The 23218-nt window shown below is 45.1% G+C and overlaps 1 protein-coding gene across 1 annotated transcript in view; it reads left to right on the forward strand.

Moving 5' to 3' along the window:
• Positions 1-1409: 1409 nt before the first annotated feature.
• The window catches only part of SEMA6A (semaphorin 6A), a 126215-nt gene continuing 104406 nt past the window's right edge, over positions 1410-23218 (forward strand). The window contains exon 1 of the mRNA XM_060008985.1: positions 1410-1750. The gene's annotated coding sequence lies outside the window, so the exon portion shown is untranslated. The remainder of the gene's footprint in view (positions 1751-23218) is intronic.

The following is a 23218-nucleotide window of genomic DNA, read 5'->3' on the forward strand; positions in this document are numbered from 1 at the left end:
CTTTTCTCGGCCGACCCCACGACTAGTAAGTAATGATCGGAGAACTGCTTGGCCGCCCCGTGTTACCTTCTTTAAAGGCTGTGGCTACGATCCAAACCAAGTGAGAAGCCCACTCGGGGAGCAACGTGCTACCGTGCGCAGTCTGCGGGGCAAGCAGGCGGGTAGCGCGCAGCGGCCGGGGTAGGGGGGACATCGTGTGGCCTGCCCAGTGGGCCCAAGCCTGTAACAGCAAGGCTTTTTTGGCGACTGAACTTTCAAGCGGAGGAGGAAGGCTGTGCCTGCCATTCTTCTTCTAATGGTAACAAAAGCGCCTTGAAAGAAGTTGAGATTTACTTATTCCATGAAGCTGTTGGATTCTCGTTGGAACTGTGTCTTATTTCTGAAGTTTACATAGTTATTTCTAAGAACAGTTTACACACTTTCTAACTTTAAAAGCAAATCTTCGTTAACAGCATCCTTTCCACTATAGTTTATTTGCTTACTTAACATGCTTTATTAACGTGTTGTGTTGTACGTACGTTAACTAATAGCTGTGTTCGTATCTTCGAAGTGTATTTTTAAGCGCACCGGATTTTATCCAATTCATCTGGGTGCGCAGAGCGTCCATCACTTCTGGAATCTACCTCTTGATACAGTAATCAGAATTAGAAAGGTTCGCCGTTCACTCACCCTCATCCTTTAAAACTTTTCCATTTAAGAAAATCGATGAAATCCTTTCTTGTGACTCGCTCCTGCACTACGTCTATTTTTATTAATTTTTCTGATTTGTCAGAGCTCAGCAATGCTGTCCGGGATTTTTTTTTTTTTTGCTAGAGCAAATGCGGGGCTGGGGGAGGCAAGGGCTGGCCTCCTGCCGGCATCGCCCCCGCGGGGACCTCGGCCGAGCGCGCGGCGGGGCAGGGAATAGTGGTGGAAGGAAGCTGCGCTGGCCAGTCGATCCAAGGCTCCACCTGCGGCCAAACCGCGTAGGTTCTCCGTCTCTCCGCCTCGCTCGCTAGTGTTCGCACACATAGACCGCAGCTCTCCTTTGGGTCGGAGAAGACGCCAGCCAAAGGAGGCGGGGTTGCAGGAGGAGAGTCCGCTCTGCGCAATCCAGTCCGGGACTTGGCTCCGCCCCGGAGCGGCGGCCTCTCGAGTGACAGAGGAGTAGTGAGCCGCACGGGGTGAGGTTGCAGCCAACTCCGCTCCCCACGCACTCGGCTGTCCAGGCGCTCCGGACGCAGCAGCGGCGCTTCTCCGCGGGGCCGACCGCCCGCGATGTCCGCTTAGGAGCGGCGGCAGCGGCCAGCATTGCCACACCCGCGGCGTAGCGCTCCCAGCCGTGGAGCGGGGCTAGAGGGCGAACCCTTGCGCCAGCCCCCACCCCGCCCCCCCACCCTGAAATGACTTGTTAATCGGCGCAGACACTACCGAAGGGATTGCCGGAGTGGAATCCAAGTGGAATTTGGATTTGGAGAAGAGTTTCTTGAACATTTACTCCTTTCTTGTTGGTTTCTTTCTTTCTTTCTTCCTCTCCCCTTCTCCGCCTGTCATTGGAAATGAATACAGCGCGTTTGCATCCCAGAAAGTAGTCGCCGCGACTGTTACCCCAAAGAGACAAGCACACATGTAGGAATGACAAAGGCTTGCGAAGGAGAGAGCGCAGCTCGCGGCCCGGAGAGATCCCCTCGATAATGGATTACTAAATGGGATACACGCTGTACCAGCCCGCTCCGAGCCCCGGCCGCCTGCCCGTCGATGCACCGAAAAGGTACGGCTGGGGCGCCCCGGCGCGCCCCACCTCCCGGGCGGCTCGGCTCCCTCCTGCGGGTCCCGGGGCCGCGGTCCGCACGCCCTGTCTCGGCTTTGTGGTGCTTGCGTTTTATTTTGTCTTGTGTCAGTCTCCCAAGCGTTGCCCGGCCCTGGGGGAGCAGTCGCGAGCCCTGCCCGCTGCTCCTCTCCACCCGGCGCCCCAGAGACCGCCGGGCTCCGTGCTGCGAGCTTCCCGACCCGCGCTGCGCACACGCCAGGCGCCGCCCGGGACACCAACCGCGCGGATAGCTCCCTGGCCCTGGGATGTGTATGCAGTACCCGGGGGCTCGTCCTCACTTTCGGGCCAGCAGGCAGCAGAGAAGCCCTGAAAGGGTGAGATTCTCGGAAGTGCCCGGTCCTGGTGCGAAGGCAGGGGAAGGGGTTCTGCCCTCCAGGGCTGGAGGAGGTTGGGTAGAAGAGCGCTGTTTTCGCTCGGCACGAGGTTTGGGTTCAGGGGCTCCGCAGATACGGTGGGGAAGCAAAGAGAATCTTTTGTTGTCGGTGCGGGGTCTGGGCTGGGTTCAGTGGAGTGCGGGAAACTTGTAATGGCCCTGGCACTCGCGCACCCTACCACTTGGTGACATCCCGGCTCCCTCGGACGCTGGCACCAGAGGTTCCGGGCTTTGTTTGCTCGAACGAGTGGCCTCCTCCCAGTGTGCCGCGGCGCCCCCGCCCTGGGTCCTATTCCCCGCCGCAGCTCCCTCCTGGGCGGCGAAGACAGCATCCGTCGTGTCTGTGTCCCCCTCAAGCACAGAACCCGCCACGCCGGGACTGGCGCCCACTGTGCAGTCTTCCAGAATCTACGAGGTCCCTCTCCGGAAAGAAGGTGTCCCGGGAGGGGGAAGGGTGAGAAGACCAGGCAAGAGATGGCTCAGTGCTTGCTAACCAGACGACAGCTCTGCCCGGGCCCCAGGTTCTGGATTGTCCGGACTACTTGCTGCGTCTAGAGCGCTGCTTCGCTGGCAGTGGGGCGCTCGGGAGCAAGCCCGACAGTGCCCACCCACTCTGCACGACCCTGCTGGGATGGCAAGTGTCTCTTCCCCCAGATGCTCCGCTTTTTTCTCAGCTCCCCACTGTGTTACACGGTGCAAAGCAGGATCCCGAGATCCGTTCCCTCCTCCCACGAACGTAACGGTACAGGGGGAGCCAGGGAACAGTATGGATTTGTGGGTATGGGGGAAGGAAACAGGACTCCTCTTTCCCGCTCCCTCGCCGCCCCTCCGCCCAGCGCCGCCTCCTTTTTTTCCAGCGCGGGGTCACTCGACCAGGCGCTTCTGGAAAGTTTCTCTGAAGGCCAAGGGTGGGGGGGCACTACAGAATTGGGGCTCAGCATGTGCAGCCCGCGGGAAACGGAACCCCCAGGGAGGCGGGCGAACCGCCCAGGATACGTACGGCTAGGAGGTAGCAGCCGGCCCTTCGGAGAGTGCCACCCCGACCGGTGGTCAGCTTGGTTGGGGTCGTGGCGCTGCACTTGCTGGCCCAGTCTCTCAAGCAATTGAGCAAGGGGTGGGCGTGGGGAGGGGCGAGAAGGGGAAGTTCAGCGCAGCACTCAGGAAGCTGGTGCGGCCACTGTGGACAGCGGCTGGCGGGGCCACTGTGGACAGCGGCTGGTGCGCGGGTGCGTGTAGGCACGGGCCCGGGCTCGCTGGCTCCAAGCTCAGCATCCCAGCCTCCTGCACCCCTCGCGCTGTTTTCCAGCCGGCGGGTGTTCAAGGAGGGGCAGAGCAGGAAATCAGGTGTGCGTGGAGCGGGGTAGGAATCGCTGTTTTCACGGCCAAGGCGAGCATTTCCAGGGGCCGCCTCTTGCCTGTACTGCAGGGGGCAGCCCCGCTACCAATCCGCATCGGTCCTTGGGAGAAAGGCGTCTGCTTTGGGAATGTGGTGGCCAGGGACGGCCACAGTGGGATCACTCTCTGCCTAGGCTGGATGAAAATCAAGTTGCAATTGAATGTGATCCATGAAAGGTTTAAAACACAGGGGCGCGAAGACACTCATACAAACACACTCTCTCACATGTATGCCCAACTTTCTTTGCTTGGTATCTGAAAAGATGTTTAACCCTGTTACAGTGTTGTGCCAGCAGGTCTCAGGAAAGCTATTTAATGCCCCCCAGCGCCGGTTCTGAAGTCTTTCCGGGTACGAAGGTCCAGTGCCTTTGCCTTGCCTTCCTCTAATCCCGATAATTGTCTGGTCTTCCTTTCAACATACATCTTGGGCATTTGAAGTCCACAGTCAGCCACTCTCATGGCAGGGAGAAGATTGTTGGTTCCAGATAATATGAACCCTTTATGAAGGTTTTTCCCCCAAAGTAAAGATACTAGTGCACATTTCTGAATGAAAACATCTTCTTTTTTCACACTTTTTCCAAATGACTACCAGAGGTCAAGATTGCAAGTATTTTGCATGGTTTTTTGAATACCCTGTTTAGTCTGCATGGCGCAGTTTTTACAGTAAGGTTTGATTAAACTACTCCAGGCACGAAAGTTAATTATTAACCTAACCTTAAATACTACAGTGGCAACACTGTGTCTCCACCTATTAACCTAAACCATCTGTTAAAAAATAACTGCACTAATTATTTGAATTTGGTTTACCCATGCTTGTTTATATGGTGACTTTTATTCAACTCTTGAGTAACCCCCCACTCTCTGTTATTATTTTGGGTTTAGGACATTCTTAGATGAGGCACTTTGCAAACCAATCTGAAAGGAGAAATGAATGACCAACAGATTTAAACCTCTTTTTTGTGTTGTGTCTTTTTTCAACTTGATATAAAGAGGCATTCTAGTTCATGTTTCTTATTTACACTGTTTGGTGACAATCTTCCCAAAGCGTTCTGTTTTGCAGTTATCACCGTTTAGAGATGGGCCACACTCTCATAAGGCATATAACCACATATGTAAATGTTCAGCGGACACCCAAAATCATGATCTCAGTAGCTACCTGCAGAATATACTTATTGGATAAAACATCTAAGTTGAAATAGGTTAAAAATTCATAAGAACCACTGTAGAAACTCAAGTAAATATTGAATGAATAAATGAAAGAAATAGTCCCAAACAGTTCACATTTCTCCACTTAGAATAGACCTAGGCTTTTTTTTCCCCTACAGTGAAAAAGAAAGGCTATGCCTTCAAGTAAGTGGTTATTGTAAAGTGGCAATAAGTGCAACTCTTTATTTACACACACAGAGACACACACACAAACACTCACCCCTAGAGTTCTTTCGAAGTCTAGTGAATGCTTTTCCCATCATTAAAAAAATATAGCATTTGCATTCTGAGGAGGTGGATAACATTGCCAAGTGTGTTGAATCAGAAGGATGGCAAGAATTAGGAAGACTGTTACATTCATTGAATAAAATTAAGAGACCCAAATTAAGAACCTGTATTAAATTCAAAATAAATCCTCATGCTTTAAAGGCAAATGGGCAGTTGCACTCCTTTATGAAATGGAAGGAAAAATACTGTTTTGGACAAGGAGGTAAGTCACATACTTCAGGGTGTGTACATAGTGCTTCAGCTCTTTTCTGAGCAGGACAAAAGAGTAATCACGGAAGAGAAAGTTTTTTTAGAACTAGATTTGCCAAGAGCTAATATATTCTCCCATCATATTTGTTTGCAGAAAGGAATCACAGAACAAGCCAAACTAATTGCAAATGCTTTAATTAGGCATCTGCCGTTTGCGACGGTGGAAAAGCCTGCACGTATCTCGACACTGCCGCCCGCCCTGCGCACACACTTTAAGTTTCGACAGTTCACTGCCCTCGTCCCACAGCGAGTGTTCCCTGGGTGTTCACATCTCCAGGGGAAGGGGAAACCTGGAAGCATCCTGCTGGGCCCTCCCGTATCAGTGCCCCCCACTCTCTTGGGGTGCCCTGGAGCCAAGTTGTCTCTGAGAGATTTCTATTCCAGAGTGAAGGCTTTTCTCCTCTGCCTTAAAATGTGCTGTAAGAGCAACTGAGCTGTTCTCTGCTGGCAACCACACAATTGCCTCTTGGGGATATGGTAAGGTAGGGAAGGGAGGGAGGCATTTAATCCCTTTGAAATGGGCAAGTAAGATGTCATACCACACAAACCTCAAGGGGAGAAGTGAGTTCGGGATACTTCTCAGCATGGGACTATTACAATATAGTTTATACACAAGGGTATCTTGCTTTGTGAAGCAGATGAGTTCTTGCAAACCTTTTTATTAGAATAATTCTAATTACACTAATGGAGAACGTCACACACAAGTATCAATACTTTGATGTTTCCCAAATAACCCCCTCAGCCCAGACCTCTCTCCTGGATCTGTGATATACACAATGCCTACAGGGGGTAGAATCTAGACTTCTCAAACCCAAATGCTCCAAACGCCTAGTTCTGGATCTTTCTCCTCCACACATGCTTTTCTTATCATCTTCGCCATCTTGGTAAATGGCAATTCCATTCTTTGAGTTTGCTCACGCCAAAAAACTCAGGAGTCATCATTGACTCTTCTCTTTCTGGTATTTGCATCCATTCTAGCTGCCATGTTGTTAGCCCCACCTTCAGAAAGCATGCAGACTCCCTCTAGGTCTTCCAGCTCAGTGGCCCTCACATTGGCCAAGCCACTGTCTCCTCCTGCTGGGGAACCTACTGTGTTAGGCTCCCAGCTAGTCTCCGGGCTTTGCTCTTGGCCCCCTACAGTCTTTTCTCAACACAGCAGCTGAAGTGATATAGTTTCTTTTACAGATCAGGTTACATGTGCTCAAATGCTTTCCCATCTTATTCCAGTCAAAGCCAGAGTTCTTTCTATGGCCTTTGTGGTTCCACATGATCTGCACTCGGGTCCCCACCTCTCTGACCTCCACTCCTCCTTGGGGTCACTTGACTGTGCTGGGCGTGCTCCCCCCGGGCCCCTTTGCAGGGTCTCTCTGCACTTGCCCTTTCAAGGCTTGGGGCGGTCCTCTGCCCAGAGAGCTGCAGGATTTGCTCCTCTGCACCTACAGGTTCTCTGCTCACATGTCACTTCCTCAGTGAAGCCTTTCCTGATCATATTTGCTTCACCCTTTTGTCGCAACACTCCTTACCCCAGTGGACAGCCTCAGGTTTGTTTTTTTTTTCCTCTTAGCACTTTTCACATCCTGACAAACTGTCTGTTGTCCTCATTTATTTTCTGTCTTCTGCTAGACACAATGCCATTATGTTTCCTTCACTGCCGTATCTCCAGCACCTAAACCTGTGCCTGGCACATCACAGCCCTTTCATAACAAGTATTTGTTGAATGAATGAAGAGTGAATCTTTTTGCAAACAACCCGTCTTTATCTCTTTTGCCTGCTCTCGTTTTTCTATGATATGTGTCCATCAAATGAGACACCTCTCTGCCTGCATGAGTGTGTGTGTGTAACACTGTCTTCCATATACATAGGTGATGTGTCTCATGCATCATCAGTGGAGCATTCACTCTGGGTTGTTCTTCCAGTCTTCGTGATGGATTGAAGCCTGCTCGTTCCCACACTCACATCCAGTCAGTCCCCTTCTATAGCCAAGAGCACACATCTGTGGGACACCTGGTTGAAGCTGGAGGGAATGTGAGTTAGGTAGAATCACCCTTCTGAGAAACAGAGCTAAGAAGACAGCCAGCACTTACGGAGACTGAGCTTTTGACCTTGGACTCATTTGTTCTGCATTTTAACCACTGGCCACAGAACCTTCTTGCCTTTTTGGAGTTTGCTAATAGTAGTTTTTAAAATTCAACTTTCTGGGGCTTCTCTGGTGGCGCAGTGGTTAAGAATCGGCCTGCCAATGCAGGGGACATGGGTTTGAGCCCTGGTCCGGGAAGATCCCACATGCCGCAGAGCAACTAAGCCCGTGTGCCACAACTACTGAGCCTGCACTCTTGAACACGCAAGCCACAACTACTAAGCCTGCACACCCCAACTACTGAAGCCCACGCATCTAGAGCCCGTGCTCCACAACAAGAGAAGTCACTGCAATAAGAAGCCCGCACACCGCAACGAAGAGTAGCCCCCGCTCACTGCAACTAGAGAGAGCCCGTGCGCAGCAACGAAGACCCAACACAGCCAAAAATAAATAAATAAATTTATTAAATAAAATTCAACTTCCTACCAGGAGGAAATAGTATGCCCATTAACCCACATTTCTATCCTGTCCCAGTGCAGTGATAAGTGTTGTTGAAGACCCTGTTGTTGGAGTTGGACAATCTGGGTTCCAGACTCACTACAACAGACAAGCCACTTTTCTCAAGCTGCATTATTTTAAATAAAAATTGTGAATAGTAAACCTATGCTTTCTATCTAGTAGGACTGCTGGGAGAATAATATGAAATCATGAATGTAGCTGTATTCGGTAAAATACAAAATGCACTCTGGAACTTCCCTGGTGGCGCAGTGGTTAAGAATCTGCCTGCCAATGCAGAGGACATGTATTCGAGCCCTGGTCTGGGACAATCCCACATGCTGTGGAGCAACTAAGCTTATGAGCCACAACTACTGAGCCTGCGCTCTAGAGCCCGCAAACCACAACTACTGAGCCCACGTGCCACAACTACTGAAGTCCACACACCTAGAGCCCATGCTCCGCAACAAAGACAAGCCGCCGCAATGCACCTCAACGAAGAGTAGCCCCACTCGCCACAACTAGAGAAAGCCCTGGCGCAGCAACGAAGACCCAACACAGCCAAAAATTAATTATTTTTAAATGCAGTCTGGAAATTTGAAAAGTTTGATGCTGACTCCTTCCTCTGCTCCCGAGACCCCAGGCCTAGCAGAGACCCTGCTTCATTGTCTTCTAAATCATAAAAGAAAGATTATACTGTGTTGATGTCATTTTAATGTAAACCACATTATGAAATTAAGTAAGATCCTCAAATTCACTGAAAATGCACAATCTACGCAGTGTACAGATGGCAAATTTATGAATCAGACGCCAACTGTGTCAACTAGTGATTGTTTCCAATGTGACCAATGCATTGGGCAAGGTCATAGGAGTGGCACTCTGCCAGGCATTATAAAAAAAAAAGTAAGGGCTTGTTTTTGCTCAGGTAAGTTCTAACACAGCTCATGTCAGTGAAAGCATTAACGTAGAACAGACACATCAGGGCGAACTAGGAGTGAGAGGAAAGAAGTTTTGATCTTTGCTATTTGCTACTATCTTCCCCACCAAATACAGGGCAAATTCATTCGATTTTGTGGCATAAGTTTATAAAAAATGTGCAAGAACTGTTGGAGGGAGGGCTGTAGACAGCTCTGGAGGTGACGCAGAGGTCACACATCTTAGGCAGACACAACACAGACTGCATCCCATTTTTTGCCATTTACAAATGGTGTGACTTTGAGCCAGTTACTTATCTGCCTCAGTTTCCATTTGTAAAATGCTACAGTTTACATTTGTATTACAGTTTTCAAGGAGAGTAAATATGACATCTGTAAGTTTCATGGCCCAATGCCGGATACACTACACACACTCATTAAATATAAATTATTATTTTGATTTGGGTGACAGTTGTCATGGAGAGTGCCCTGGTGGGGAGAGTACAAAAGGAAATGGCCTTACAAATCTGTGACATAAAGAGATGATGCGAAGGAAACACCTTCGAACTGGAAAGGAACATTCACACCGTAAGTAAAATACACCCACTAAAGAATCTGAGAGTACCCACATTTGAAATCTGAGAGCTGCCCATAATGACTGTTCAGGGATGAGTTGAATTGACCCCAAGGACCACATAGGGGAGAAGCTTGGCTGTCAATCAACTTCTCTAAGAGGCTATGGCTGGGACTACTGCATGAGAGTCTTTATGGTGGCCATATTTGCCAGGTCAATCTTCCCTGGCCAAGCCTGAAACAGTGACAGTTTGGGAGCACCTGAATCTCCATGCAGAAGCGAACCACTACCTTCCCCACCAAATGCAGGGAAATAGTCACCTGACCGCAGTGGAGACAGTGATTACTCTACTGCTGGTATATTGCTATACAACCTGAAATTTGATTCAAATGATAATCATACAGTTTCTTATGTTATCTGACTCCTCAGAAGCACAGCAAAAGGGGCAATATTATCGCTGCAGTTCCCTGAAGGAACAGGAATTCCTCCATGGCTTAGAATTACAGTTATTTTCATCTAGGAAAATGTTTTTCTCTTCAATTTTGCAAGTGGAAAGATGACATACAGAGAGGGGAATAAATCAGCAATTCACATGCCCCAAAGACTGAAGGACCAGGTCCTGTGGAGCAGCCAGTGTGCGACTGTTGCTTTGAAAGTACTGTTAGTAATAGATGTTTCCACATACAGCCTTGAGACCTGAGGCTTTCATTTAATATGACTCAGCGCTTGCTAGTGGTTTCCAACTAACCTATAATTGCCATCTGCAGAAACTTTAATTCAAAGAATCCAAGCCAATTCAAAAACCTTAGCGGAAGAATCTCTAAAAGTGATGCCATTTATCCCTCTCTTATCCCTTCTGCCCTCCCACGTGTTGAAGACCAAGCCTTTGGCCATGATTTGATTTGAAGCATTTATAGAACAGAACAGGAGCTGGCATTGAACACAATGAAAACATGCCATTGGAAAATAAGCATTTGAGGGACCGGGAAATAACGGATATATTAATTGTGGTTTAATGTTATATGAGAGTTTTAAAGCCAGGCTTTCTGTGGATCTATTCTTCCTTCCTTTTTCCTATTCCCGAGTCCTTTTTTCAGGAGCGTACTCAATCTTTTTATTAATATTGCAGCGACTCTAGGGCTTGCCTCCCCCCCAGACTCCTACCGTCCTTGAATGAGGAAAGTAAGAGAATACTGATGGAGCTGGTGAATGGAAACGTTCCTTTCCTGAAAATGGAATGCTTTACGAAAAACTGCACTCCACAAAAAACACTCGGAACAGTCCAACAACTGTCTCTCCTTTTTACCCTGAGAGCCACTCGACTTCATTCACATACTTTGGTGTTTGAACGCCTTTGTTCTTAGGCCTCAGATACCCAGGTGGAACACCAGCCTATTAAGCCTTTCATTATTCTAAAAACGTGAGCATCTGAGTTACTGAAAACATCCTCATCTCTGCAGAGTGAGCGATAACTAGAAACCGAACTGTTCACGGCATTCTAAACTGGGGTATAGGTAGCAGAACGGCAGTTGGGTGGATTTTTATAAGAAGAATACTTGTTAATGGTTTCTGAGATGGATTCTGTGCTAATTCTTCTCGCATCATGAAGGATGGCCCTAGCTAGACACTGTTGCTGGGATCTTCATCTATTAATCATGGAGGCTACTTTCTTATTCGGTTGCCATAGTTTCAGGGCCTCAGATAGTGTTGGGATGTCTTGGGAAAGGTTTGAGATCTACTAGGCTTGCGAGGCTTGCAGTGATTTTGGCTGTTGTGGTCTTCTGAAAGCACTGAAAACCGCTTCTCGTATAAGTCAGCGTTGGATTAAAAGAGGCAACTTCTGAGAGGGTCTCTCTGGACCTTGTTACGTGCACATCCAAGCTGATGATTTACTCCAGGATTTGCCTCTTACTCAGTCTTGCTGGTAAAAAATTACAGTCCAGGGGCTGATGTCACTTTCATCTTTCGACAAGAAAGCCAAAGGGTACGAACTCTTCATTAAGGCTGTCTCTAAACGTGGAGGTAAACGAGGCCATTCCTGACTTCGCTCAAATCTCAGTTTCACAACTTGGTTTTGGCTCTGCAGATGGCTAAATTAATAAAATGACCTCACGAGTGTTGTATGTTGTGCTTTGGTATGGCCACGTAAACACTCGTGCTTTCCTTCAGGTTTCGCCTTTATTTTCTTTGGTTCGACGCACATTACTAAAGGGCTAGAGACCATTTGACTGCATTTTGCAACACTGGCCCGAAGGTCTACTGTTTTGCCAGCTCTTGAGTGTCTGAGCATTTTTTTCTTCCTGTGATTATAAGATCTTGCTATTTCGGGTTGATGAGGAAAAAGCTCTCCAGTGGCGGACATCTCGTGTGACCTGGTCAAGAAAAGATCTGGAGGACTAAATTGCTACAAGAGGGAGATACACGCACCCCATGATTTATGTGCTTCGTGTGTGATGAAGAACACAGCTCTCCTTTGTTAGGTAGAGTTGGCCTTGTGTAACAGATACTGGTACACTTCTTAATGTTTTAGTTCCCATTTCTCGAGTGGACTTTCAAGGACTCCTCCATCAGTCTAAGCCCAGCCATTTAATTCCTTTGTAAATTAAAACATAAAATAAAACCATCTCACACTTGAAGCAAACAGCACTGAATTCAGGACACGCAGTGCAGCAACTGAAAATCCAGGCGATTTCAGAAGAAGAAAACCTTGAATTCATTACAAATGGGCCTAATCTAGAATATTAGTCATTTTTTTTAAACTAGAAAATAACTAGTTTTTATTTCAGGGTGAGCTTCAAAGCAGCCGTTTTAAATTTCCCCAGATCCAGCCTGCCAAAATTTTTGTTTAAGATCAACAAGAATTTTTAATGCACGTGCCTATTATATTGACCCCTCCCTTACTCAACCACACTAAATGATTGATCTTAGAGGCCAATAATTTGAAGTAAATTAAAAGGATAACATGGCCTTAATTGCTACTGGCTTCACCAGGCTTCTGGGCACAGGAATTCCTTGTGGAGAAACACTTTTAAGTGTCACAGCAGTTTTTGATCATGTGGTCTGGCTTACCCATAGGCTGCAATTATCCCCCCAGACCTCCCCCACCTCCCCCTCAAATACCTCTGTGAAGCAAAGAAAATATCCATTTGTAAATTCAGTATTAGGGACCTCTGATTATTCGGCAGGGTCAGAAAATAGGTCCTGCTTGTTTTAGAGTATTCTTTTACGATAGTTTTTTTTTTTTTTTAAAGAAAAAAGCATGGAGTGGGGAGGACAATGGGATTAATATTTCAGATCAGAAGCTTTTTTTGTTCGAAGAAGAGTTTGTGGGGATTCAGTTTGCTGTCCTGTCGACAATGACAAGGTTGTGATTACTCTTTGGTATCTGGTCAGAGACGACATTGCACACTGCAGCCTTACGAAAAGTAAGCAGTGCTTTTGTGAGGCTGTCAGTCAAATACAATGTAGACTTTAGGTAACCTTAATTAATGATTTCTGATTACAGATGTTTTGGTGTCTCCAAGGCATCCGTGCCTCGGAGGCTGCCTTTTGCTGGAACATTTTCAGACAGCGGTGACTTGAATATGCTTCCATTATCTTGCCATGCAAACCATGCTAGGTTCTTCTTTTATGAGAAATGTGATTCTGTATCATTTGCAGAATGATCATATAAAGAATGAAATATCACTTGGGGAACAGCTGAAATTTACAAGTGATGTGGAGTGTTTTGAATCTTTAGAGGAATCATGTTGTATTTTAAAGGAATTTACCTATCAAAATTGTTGATATATACTGGCTCCTAGCTGGATTCGAGGCCATGCCTTCCAAAGATTGAATGGGGCTTTTGAGCAGTGCCCCAATTCTTTCAAATGAAAGCCACTTATGCTGGGGATACTGGACCAAGTGGTATTTCCTTCGCCTAAAAGTACTCCTTGCCGAGTGCTAACCATAACGACCAGAACACTATAGGCACTGGAGAGAAACAGGCCTTACTTTTCATTTACAGTACTTTTCCTGTGTCATGAGTTTTAGAACAGATATCAAGAAGCTGAACTGTCATGTTAATGCGCTATTTACATTCAGCTTTTAACTAGAGGGGCCTAATGAAAGTTAGGTATAGTATATTAATGCCAACTTACGGATTAAACTACTGAGTGAATAATCATTTTGCAGCTTATACGAAACTCTTAGTAGCATACAACCTGTCTAGTTTAGCATAATTTGTGCTTACGAATTATAAATGCTTAGCTTTTACAATTAAGCTTACAGATCTATAAGAGTTTTAATGAGAAATTACCTAAGTTGACTGGTATTATTTGCTGTACTGTGTTCTAGGGGAGTGATTATCTGAAATAATTGGCAAGATGGTTGTCCCACTGCGTGCAATATGGTTTTACTTCTAATATAAATTAAGTCAACCCTGTGTTATGATCCCATGTTTGCCCAGACAAGAGGAGATGCTACTGGTGTCATCTAGAAGGAACAGAGTAGTTTCATATGTAGCCAAGAGGAAGGTAACAAACATCTTTTGGATACGTTTCTTTTTTAAGGTGATGTTCAGCATACAGGGAAAAGTTTTCTATTAAAAAGTCAACTTTTATCTACGTGGTGTTTCCATTCGTTGGTGATGAGGGGAAGTTCAACATGTTGAATATGCTGATTAATTAATTCTCCTGGGAGATCTTGGAGTGTGGGGCTTTCGTTTTCATATTTTGTCATGTCCAGAACACAAGACCTGCGAATACTGCCCAAACACATCCATTCCCAAGAATGAAAAGGACAACATAACTGCCATTGCTGTTAGAAAACAGCCACTTCCAGTTCCCCAAGCCAGGTGTGCAAGAGAAGGCTTTGCAATGTTGTGAATAGCTTGACATTATCGCATTGTTATTGAAATGCAAATTCCTCTGAGCAGAGCTTGCAAAGGTTTCCAGCGTAGGACTGGGGCAATGTCTTTTCTTGCTTGTTGTCAACCATACCCAGTCTTCACTGGAGGGCTCGTTCTATTAAAAGTAATCATAATGCATTGGCATATTTCATTGTTTCTTATTGCCTGTGTTTCAAGTGCCGGCCTTCCCAGGATGGGAGAGGACAGACTGGCTTACAGCCGTGAGGTGCAAACCCAGGACTGCTCTGCCCAGGAAGGAGTCTTGCCAAGTCCCGTATCAGATTTTAGAAATCAGGCTTAGTGGTGACGATCAACATCAACAGTATTTAACGGTGTTATTACTACTAATAAAGACCTTACTATATAGTGCTTATATTTTTCAAAGTGTGTTTATAAACATCACCTCATTTAATATTATTACAACCTGGGTTAGGCAGGGCAGAAATTATTATGCCCAATTTAAAGATGAGATAACCGAGGTTCAGAGAGGTCAAATGATTGGCCTAAGAGTATATACCTCTGGTAAGGGGCTTGAGACAAGGTCCCCAGCCTTCTGAATCTGCGTTTTTTATGCTCCGTGCCATTGTACGGTTTACTCAATACTTTAAAAATTTCTGAGAACAATTTACGGTCTTCCAACTGAAGACGTTTTTACATTATGCCTACTATGCAGATTGACTACTGCCATGAAACAAGCTTAGAAGTAGCTTTCCAAGGACTTCACCTGAGGGTTCACTGCCATTGGGACCTAAACTCTTGGTTCTGGGTGGAATGCTATTGCAGGTCATTGTCTCCAGCAGCTCTTAGGGCCTTGAGTCTGTCATCCGAAAGGACATCATTTGAAAAATGGAGGATGTTGTTATTTAGGATTCTAGTCCTGTTTTATAGTAGGGATAAAAATAAACAGTAACATAAAAGTGGAAACTTTGACCCTGGGGCAGGGTACAACTGGAGGGACAGAGGGGTGAACCAGATATTCAGCAGGAATATCCTCCTGGGGCTTGCAACTTGTACCTATGAAACAGAAACACACTTTTTGCAAGGAATAAAGTAGACCAGATGGCTCAACATAAATGGATCTTCCCTCTGACCAAGGTTATTTTACTCCTCTGGTCCACGCTGCTGGGTCTAGTGAAAGCAGCAGTTCCGTTTAATTCAGCAGATAGATATTTAGCACCTACTCTAGGCAAGTTCTAGATACTGCTGAGACACAATGATGACCTAGTTCAGAATTTACTGATTAACTGCATACCCATTCAAGGCCAGACATTGGGTCGACATTCTATCGAGGAAGTTAGATTTGCAAAAAATTACTATAGTGTCTGAGGTCTGACTATTCTCCATCCCCAAAGCAGAGTGGTAAGGATGCTAAGGACAGGAAGGAGTGCTCTGTCCAGCTGGGCAGGAAGCATTTCAGCTGCATCTAAAGAATGAGTGAGATTTTGGTACATGGGAGGCAAGGGGCAGAAGAGCAGTGGGGCTAAGGGAGAGGCAGGAGCAAAGGCCAGAGGCAGAGAAATGCAGGATTTGGCCCCAGAGCAGCAAGGGGGCCTCCTGATGACTGGTGATGTGGCCTGAAAGCCCAGCGGACAGAAAGAGGGATGGAGAGTAGCTTGTGGAGGGCTCTGCCCTGCTGAAGAGGTGGGACTTGGAGCTGCAGGCTCCAAGCTTTTCAGCAAGATGATGATATCCTCAGATGTGTGTTTTAGAAATATAAATCTGCTAGCACTGTGAGTGGAAAAAAAGGAAACAGATTCTGGGTGTGTTGACAAAGTACAGCCGTCAGGACTTAGGGACCAGTTGGACGTGTGGGATAAGGGGGTAGAAGTAGTAAAAAATGGTTCCAAGATGTCACATCTGGGGAGCTGAGTGGATCGTGGTGGCACTGGCCAGGACAGGAACCCAGGTTTACAGACAAAATAGTTAATATTTAACAGCTATCATAAAACCATATGTAAATAACACACAAGAAGCCAAACGCCAAAGCCTGGGATGAGTTCTATTGTGCTCATACCCAGCTCTGTAAAATGAGTGCTAAAGATTTTAAAAGTAAGAGCATTTAAACTGTTGCATTTGGTCTGGCAGCAGGGACCACTTTCTCCAACATTAGGGAGGTTAATACCCTGATAGGAGGTGGATAATAATAAGAAAGACTGAAGCACCGTCCAATGCATCTATAAAAACTGGCTACAAAGTACAGGAGGAAGGAGAGCACGTGCGTGACTCACTCATGGAAGAATCAGGGCATAGGTCGAGCCACCTGTTTCCTATTTTTTTCATTCTGAACGGTTTTACTTTATGCAAGTCTTTGAATTCTGAAACTAAATGTAGATGTGTTTGTCCCTTCCTCCCCTCTGTCCTCCTAACCCTGCCTGGGGCATATTTACCAGTGTTTATCTCTTCAGTTGCCTCCTGCAACTGAAATGTTACAGATGATGTAATTCACAAAACACAAATAACACCTAAATTGTGTTGTTTATTTAATAAGACAGTGTTAGCAGACAGCTAAGCCTAGTTTTGCTGCATTATGCTAAAACTGAACACTGCTTACTGTAGAAGAAAAAAAATGTGTTCAGTAATATTTTATTTAGGAAGAAATAAACCTTCAATACATAGGTGAATGAGGAATTACAGATTTCGTTTTATGGTTTCAACCTTTAGATAAGTACTGATACAGTACAGTTGTCCACAAGAATCCTCCAAAGACCTTTAATAGTTGAAAATAACTAATATTTATGCTATTAAAAAAACCCTAAAAAGATGGATATTCTGTCTTTACCCTTCACAGTGCATTTTTATTTCAGAGGCTTCTAAGTGAAACTTCTAACAGGAAAGTTTTATTCCATAATAAAGTTTTGTTTTACATTTTAAAAAGAGGTTGAATAATGGAAGTGAAAAAAAACAGGATTGGAAACATCAAGTATCTTCAGGGGACTTTAACAAATAAGGGAGTTTCTAGAAGGGAGAAAACGTTTATGAAATTGTTTGCTTTGAAGTCTTCTAAAGGCACATTCGAATTAAACATTAAAGAACGATCTGATGATTTTTTTTTTACACTGGGACACCATATTTGAGTTGCTGTTATCTATTGTACTATGCCAAAGTAGTGCTTGGTGTAGGATTACTTACTTTCTAACTTGCAGGCTGCCCTCTAGTGTTACTTGATATCAACACAACTACTTTTGTTTACATTCCAGGAAAGCTGAAAAAACAGAGACTCTTACCATCTACAGATAGTTAGCAGCTAACCTAGCCCAGCTAGTCACTGTCTCTAAATAGTGTTAAGAAGTTTGATACCTGCTTTGAAAGGTGGTGAACAAATTTAAATGTGTCCATCATCAAAGCTCTTGATGGCAAAGAGGACAATATGGTGTGGAAAAACACACACTCATGACTGGGAATTCCAACCCCATATAAGGAGTTAAACACCGAACAAGAAGTTTTAAGACTGCGTTATCCAATTAAGTTCACTTATATTTTCTTTTACGTCACGCAAAAGAACAATATACGATGAAATAAGCTCTGTCAAATAAGTCTAAAAGACCTTCTTTAATAAGTTTAAAATAAAATTATAAACGTCAAGAAAGAATTTTCAACCACCATTGGGTGGGAGATGTTTGACCAGATAGCCTCACCTCCAAGTCCGTGGCATAATTAGCCCTCAGGGAAGAGTTCTCTAACTTCAGTACACTATCCTATTACAGACCTTCAATGAGTAAATTTCAGCACTTTATAGATTATCCTCTGAAGATATTGAGAAGCACAGCACTGCAGCCTAAACTGTGGCATTAAGTACTTTCTGACAGTAGTGCCAGCTCTGCTTTTTCTCAGATGAAGAGTAAGCACACTCCAGAGTCTGCAATAAGTGGAGAGAGTAAATTTCAATCTCCGTAGCTATCTTTTGCATGTGTAATGTTGGCATCCTCAGTGGGTTACGGAGGTAACGTTACAATGTTCCAGGTACATCCAGCTCATAGCAGTAGAGTGACTGACATGAATTTGATAGAAATGTTGACTGATGATGATGATTTCCCTAATTTTGAGACTAAGATCAGGAAAAACAACTAAGATCTCATTACTGCTAGAGAGACACAGAATGAAGCTGAGGGTTAAAATTGCATTTGGGAGTCAACTTTTCTTCTAGAGGGGTGACATGATGCAGGAGTTAAAAGTATGAGCTCGAGTTTCCTGTTCTGTTGGCTGTGAGATCTTGGGAAAGTCACTTAACCTCTCTGGGCCTTGTTTTCCTCACCTGTGAAATGGAAATACTAATAGTGCCAACCTCATAAAGCAATTCTGATGGTTGAATGAGACCATATGTACCAGAATGATGTCTGGTACATGGTAAGCACACAATAAAAATTATCTATTATAATTTGACACCAAGTTCTCCTTATAGAATTGGCTAAATTCAGTGTTTCATGCCACCAGGAGGGCATGGTTGTTGGCATGTAAGTTAAAACTGAAGTGACAAGATGATAGTGGCCAGATGAGTCTTTCTGCCTGCTTCTATCTCTGTCTCTTTCTCTATATACTTCTGTGTGTCAGAGCCTGATTTTAAATAGTTGATTGAATAATCATTCATTTCTTCATTTTACTTAGGAAATACTTAGCACACACCTACAATATGCATTGAGCTATATTATATATTAGATCCTACTGGATAATCCCAAAATATTAAGTAGATGTTAGATGAGTAGGTTTTGATCCCATTTTAATTTGCCTTTGTTGGTTCTGGCATTCAGTGAGGAGCCTGTGTTTATCAGGCTTATGCCACAAGCCTTCTTACACTCTGGGAACAGACCATGTAGGAACTCCAAAGGAATAATACTGAGGGAGTTTTCTGTGCTAGATTGTAGTTAATGTTATATTTGGAATCACGATATTTCAAAGAGGGCCCAAAGGTCTCTGTTAATCTAACCTGACTCAAAATCAATGTGTAAATACAAAAAGTTTATACGACAAAACTTTAAGGTATATACGGCATTAACTACCTACACCAATAAGCTAAAAGCGTCAAACTGATTCACTGGCTTTAAACACTTGTTTTTCACAAAACCCAAGAACTGAACAGCCAAGTAGTTGGATTGGAAAGTGAATCCCTATTCCAACCCAGCCTTCACCCCCTACTTCCCCCCGGGTGCAATGAGAGGACAGAAAAGAGGTTCAGTGATTTAAGAAGAAACACAAGGGCCAAGCTGATCGTTAGCTCTCAAGCAAACACAAGTGAATTCTGGATTTATCCATTCTAAGTACTTACTCCAGTGGGCAAAGCCTAATTCACAAAAATAAGGGAGCTGCCGGTCAGGAGTTAGGTAATGGGTTGGAGACTGCGCACTTCCTGAGATGATGGATGATGGGAACGCCGGCCCTCCTCCCCTGTGGCGGGGAGGATTGTGTTTGTTTGGTATTCGCCCAAACTCAGGACCATCTGACAGCTGTTTGGTTTGTTTGTTTCCTGTGAAATGGACTTGGGCCCTAGCCAGATGCTAGTGGACAGACGTCCACAACACAAAACTGTCATCAAAATAGGCGCTAATTGGCACCCTCCTAACGATCAGAACAAATAAGGCACGAATGGGCAGGATCTGCCGTGACCATCCCAAGGTCCAAGCCTGCCTCTCCCGGCTTAGGGAGGAGGCCTTGTTGGGAAACCCAGCTTTCTCCGTACTCAGGGATTTGGGGTTCCTGGGCTCTGTGACAAAACCTCCACAACAGATATTTAGTGTTTGCTTTGAGTGTATGGATGCTTGAATGTAGGTGCTTAAGAATCGAAACCTTTCAAGAAGGTGGGCAAATCAGGGTTGTTTGGACTTCACCACCCTCCTAGGCAGTTCTTAAGAGTGCGGAATTTTCTCCACACATTTGGTTTCTATGCAGTGTTTTTTGAACACATGCTTTATAAAAATTATTACCTTCATGTGAACCCTCAAACAGAATGTGTGCACTTCATACCTCTGGTTGTACTTGGTTAGTAACAGCTGCAGCATAATTTTGTTCAAATATTTTGGATAAAATGGATTTTTTAAAAACTAAGTTAAAGTGAGTATTTCAGGGGCAAACTGGTTTGACAATGCCCCATTCATAATTAGGTAGAGTTGTTCCTACTTGTACAGGCTACAATCAACTGTCTTTGATTTCAACAGTCAAACTGTCTTTTGGTGCCTCAGGCACTTTTTGAGTAGGGATTCTCGCCTCTCTTCTCTCCATTTTGCAAGTTGGGCACAAACTCTTATATCCTGGATTATTACTACTAACAGAATATTACCTATCTGGAGACTGACAAATAATTCTTTGTAAAGCAAGATGTAGTTTTATAATAAGTGATTTGGAACATTTTTTTCCTGATGTTACTGTTCATTGTTTTCCCTGGATTCAGCTCATATGCAGATGAGGACCCAGAATAGAGACCCTCCCTAACACTTCAGACTCTGCAGCCCCTATTCCCACCCCCATGCATTAAAGCGTCCTTTTCCCCACCCCTTTCCAGAGCTAAAGGTCCAAGAAAGACTCATCCTCCATCCAGTTCTTTCTAAAACATGCTCTATACTAACCCAGCTAAAGAGGCTGGACACATTTTACTAGTCCTTTCTATAACTGTTTATCCAAAAAAATTATAGACTTGGTTGAGTGTGAGAAGATAACTTACCACTGTATTCATCCTGGTTGAAATTCTCTAGGTTTTTTTCCCTAACGTCTTACTCTCTGGATTTCTCTGGCCCAAAAATACAGCCCCTCCTTTCCATTCTCTAGTGCGGTTCCTGCTCCCCCGAATGAAAGGCAGCTGCAACTAAAGGAGCTAGAATATGCGCAGCAACCAATGCTGGGTCCTACTGAGTCCATTGTTTGCTCCCAGCACTGTGGAGCCAAATCTCATTTGATAGCACAGTGTGTTCTAGGAATTCTACTTCATCAGTACAACAGACCTTCTCTAATGCTTTCGTCTTTTCCCCACTTGCCGCTGTCACAGCGCCGCACAGCCCCGCGGCCAGCAATTACGATTCACTTCTCGCCAAGGCTCTGCTCACCCCCATTTGCAGGGGGCCACAAGGCATCAGCTGCCATATTAAATAGATGCTAATGACACCGAGCGTGATCACTGAAAGCAGTCGACGTGATGGTGTGGTTAAGATTTAATCCCTTTGAGGGACTGAACTTGGAGTTCAGAGGTGGTCTCCCTACAGTGGTTACATGAAGGTTTGTAAGAAAATCCGGCTAAAATTATACTTGGTGGATTTTCAAGTGCTTAACGATCGATGAGGTGGCTATCTGTGTTTAAATTGAACATATTAATAAAAGTTTCCCAATACAGTCACGAAAAATAGGCCTGATACAATGTGTTATTTGAATGTCCTATATGCATTTATATTTTTAATCTACAGTTTTCAAAGCAGTTTGCAAACTCGTAACGTTGTCCTCATTTTCCCAATGGAGAAGTGAGTGTCCTTTGGTGCCTCTCAAGGATTCTTGGGAAGAAGGAATGCTCTCCAGAGTACACTCAACTCCCCCTGGATCCTCATCTGTCAGGGAGATGCTTTTCTCCTGGAGACAGGATCTCCATCATTTCTTATGTATCCCTATATCCAATCCACGTAAAATTTCACTTTCTTAACTTTTTTTTTTTTTTTTTTTTGCGGTACGCGGGCCTCTCACTGTTGTGGCCTCTCCCGTTGCGGAGCACAGGCTCCGGACGCGCAGGCTCAGTGGCCATGGCTCACGGGCCCAGCCGCTCCGCGGCATGTGGGATCTTCCCGGACCGGGGCACGAACCCGCGTCCCCTGCATCGGCAGGCGGACTCTCAACCACTGCGCCACCAGGGAAGCCCACTTTCTTAACTTTTGAGTATATTTTGGCAATGCCTGAATGAAAATGTTCTGTTTTTTTCTTGTCACCTCTGGCAGCATGTGGCTGCACTTATGAAATAGTTTTCTACTGGATGTGTAAAACGGCCCCATTAATAACACTTCCTGTAAGTAAGTGAGTATAAACAATCATCCACCACTGATGTAAAAGGCTTTGAGAGAGGATCTGATCTGCAGAGCTGCACCTGAATGACAGGTGCAAATGTTCCTCCCGGTAGAGAGGATGCAACCTAATGCCCCACCTAAATGACCTCACCTTCTCACCTTCCAACTCCTCAGGTGCTTACCCAGCTCGCTCTATGGCCTCGAGCAACCATGCCGGAGAGCATGCATCATCCTAACGGGCCCCACCCTGGAGGATTTCATTTAGTACCAAATCAGTAATTGACCTGGAGGGTGACCAAGTAATTAGTGCAAGGCTTTCAACGCTCTTTTATATGCACCATGTCATTTGATTCTCACAATACACTGTGGCACCTGTCTTTGCCCTAGTTTGGAAAAAGAGAAGAAACATTCTCCTCTTGAATAAAAAGACAGTCAGTGTAAAGTTATGTGTGCTCATTATTTTGCCCAACTTTTGTGCTTTGTAATTTTCAGCTTGGCACACTAAAACATGTTGAAAAGGATGGTTGGCTACAAAATCCTTTTTTAAACAGAAATGTGAACATCAGAGAAAGCCTGAGGCCCTGACTACAGCTATTTTACACATTCTGGGAAATTTTCAAGAGTAAGAACAAAGACCATGGCTCACCTCGTAGTGCTCTCCAGTTTAATCAGCAATTCTCCGACTGCTGTCAGTGACATGTGGTGGTGGCCTGCCTGCATTTTTTATTGTCACCGCGTCTTTAGGTTAATGTAGATCGCTGAGTCAGGATCTACAGACAGGATCCTGTGACACTCTCTCAGGAGAGGCCTTGTGGCAAACGTCAGGCAGGTATTTTTTAAAGCCCTATCCTAGCTGTCAGAAAGCTGATGGCTCCTGATACTTTTAAGTGTCGGTTCAGACATTCTAATTCCTTAGTGGGATTATTGATGTTGTTGTTGTGGCGTGTCTGCATTTAATTCCAAAGAGGAAGCTGACAGAGCA

Source organism: Delphinus delphis, chromosome 3, assembly GCF_949987515.2.
Source record: "Delphinus delphis chromosome 3, mDelDel1.2, whole genome shotgun sequence".
Classification (NCBI taxonomy): domain Eukaryota; kingdom Metazoa; phylum Chordata; class Mammalia; order Artiodactyla; family Delphinidae; genus Delphinus; species Delphinus delphis.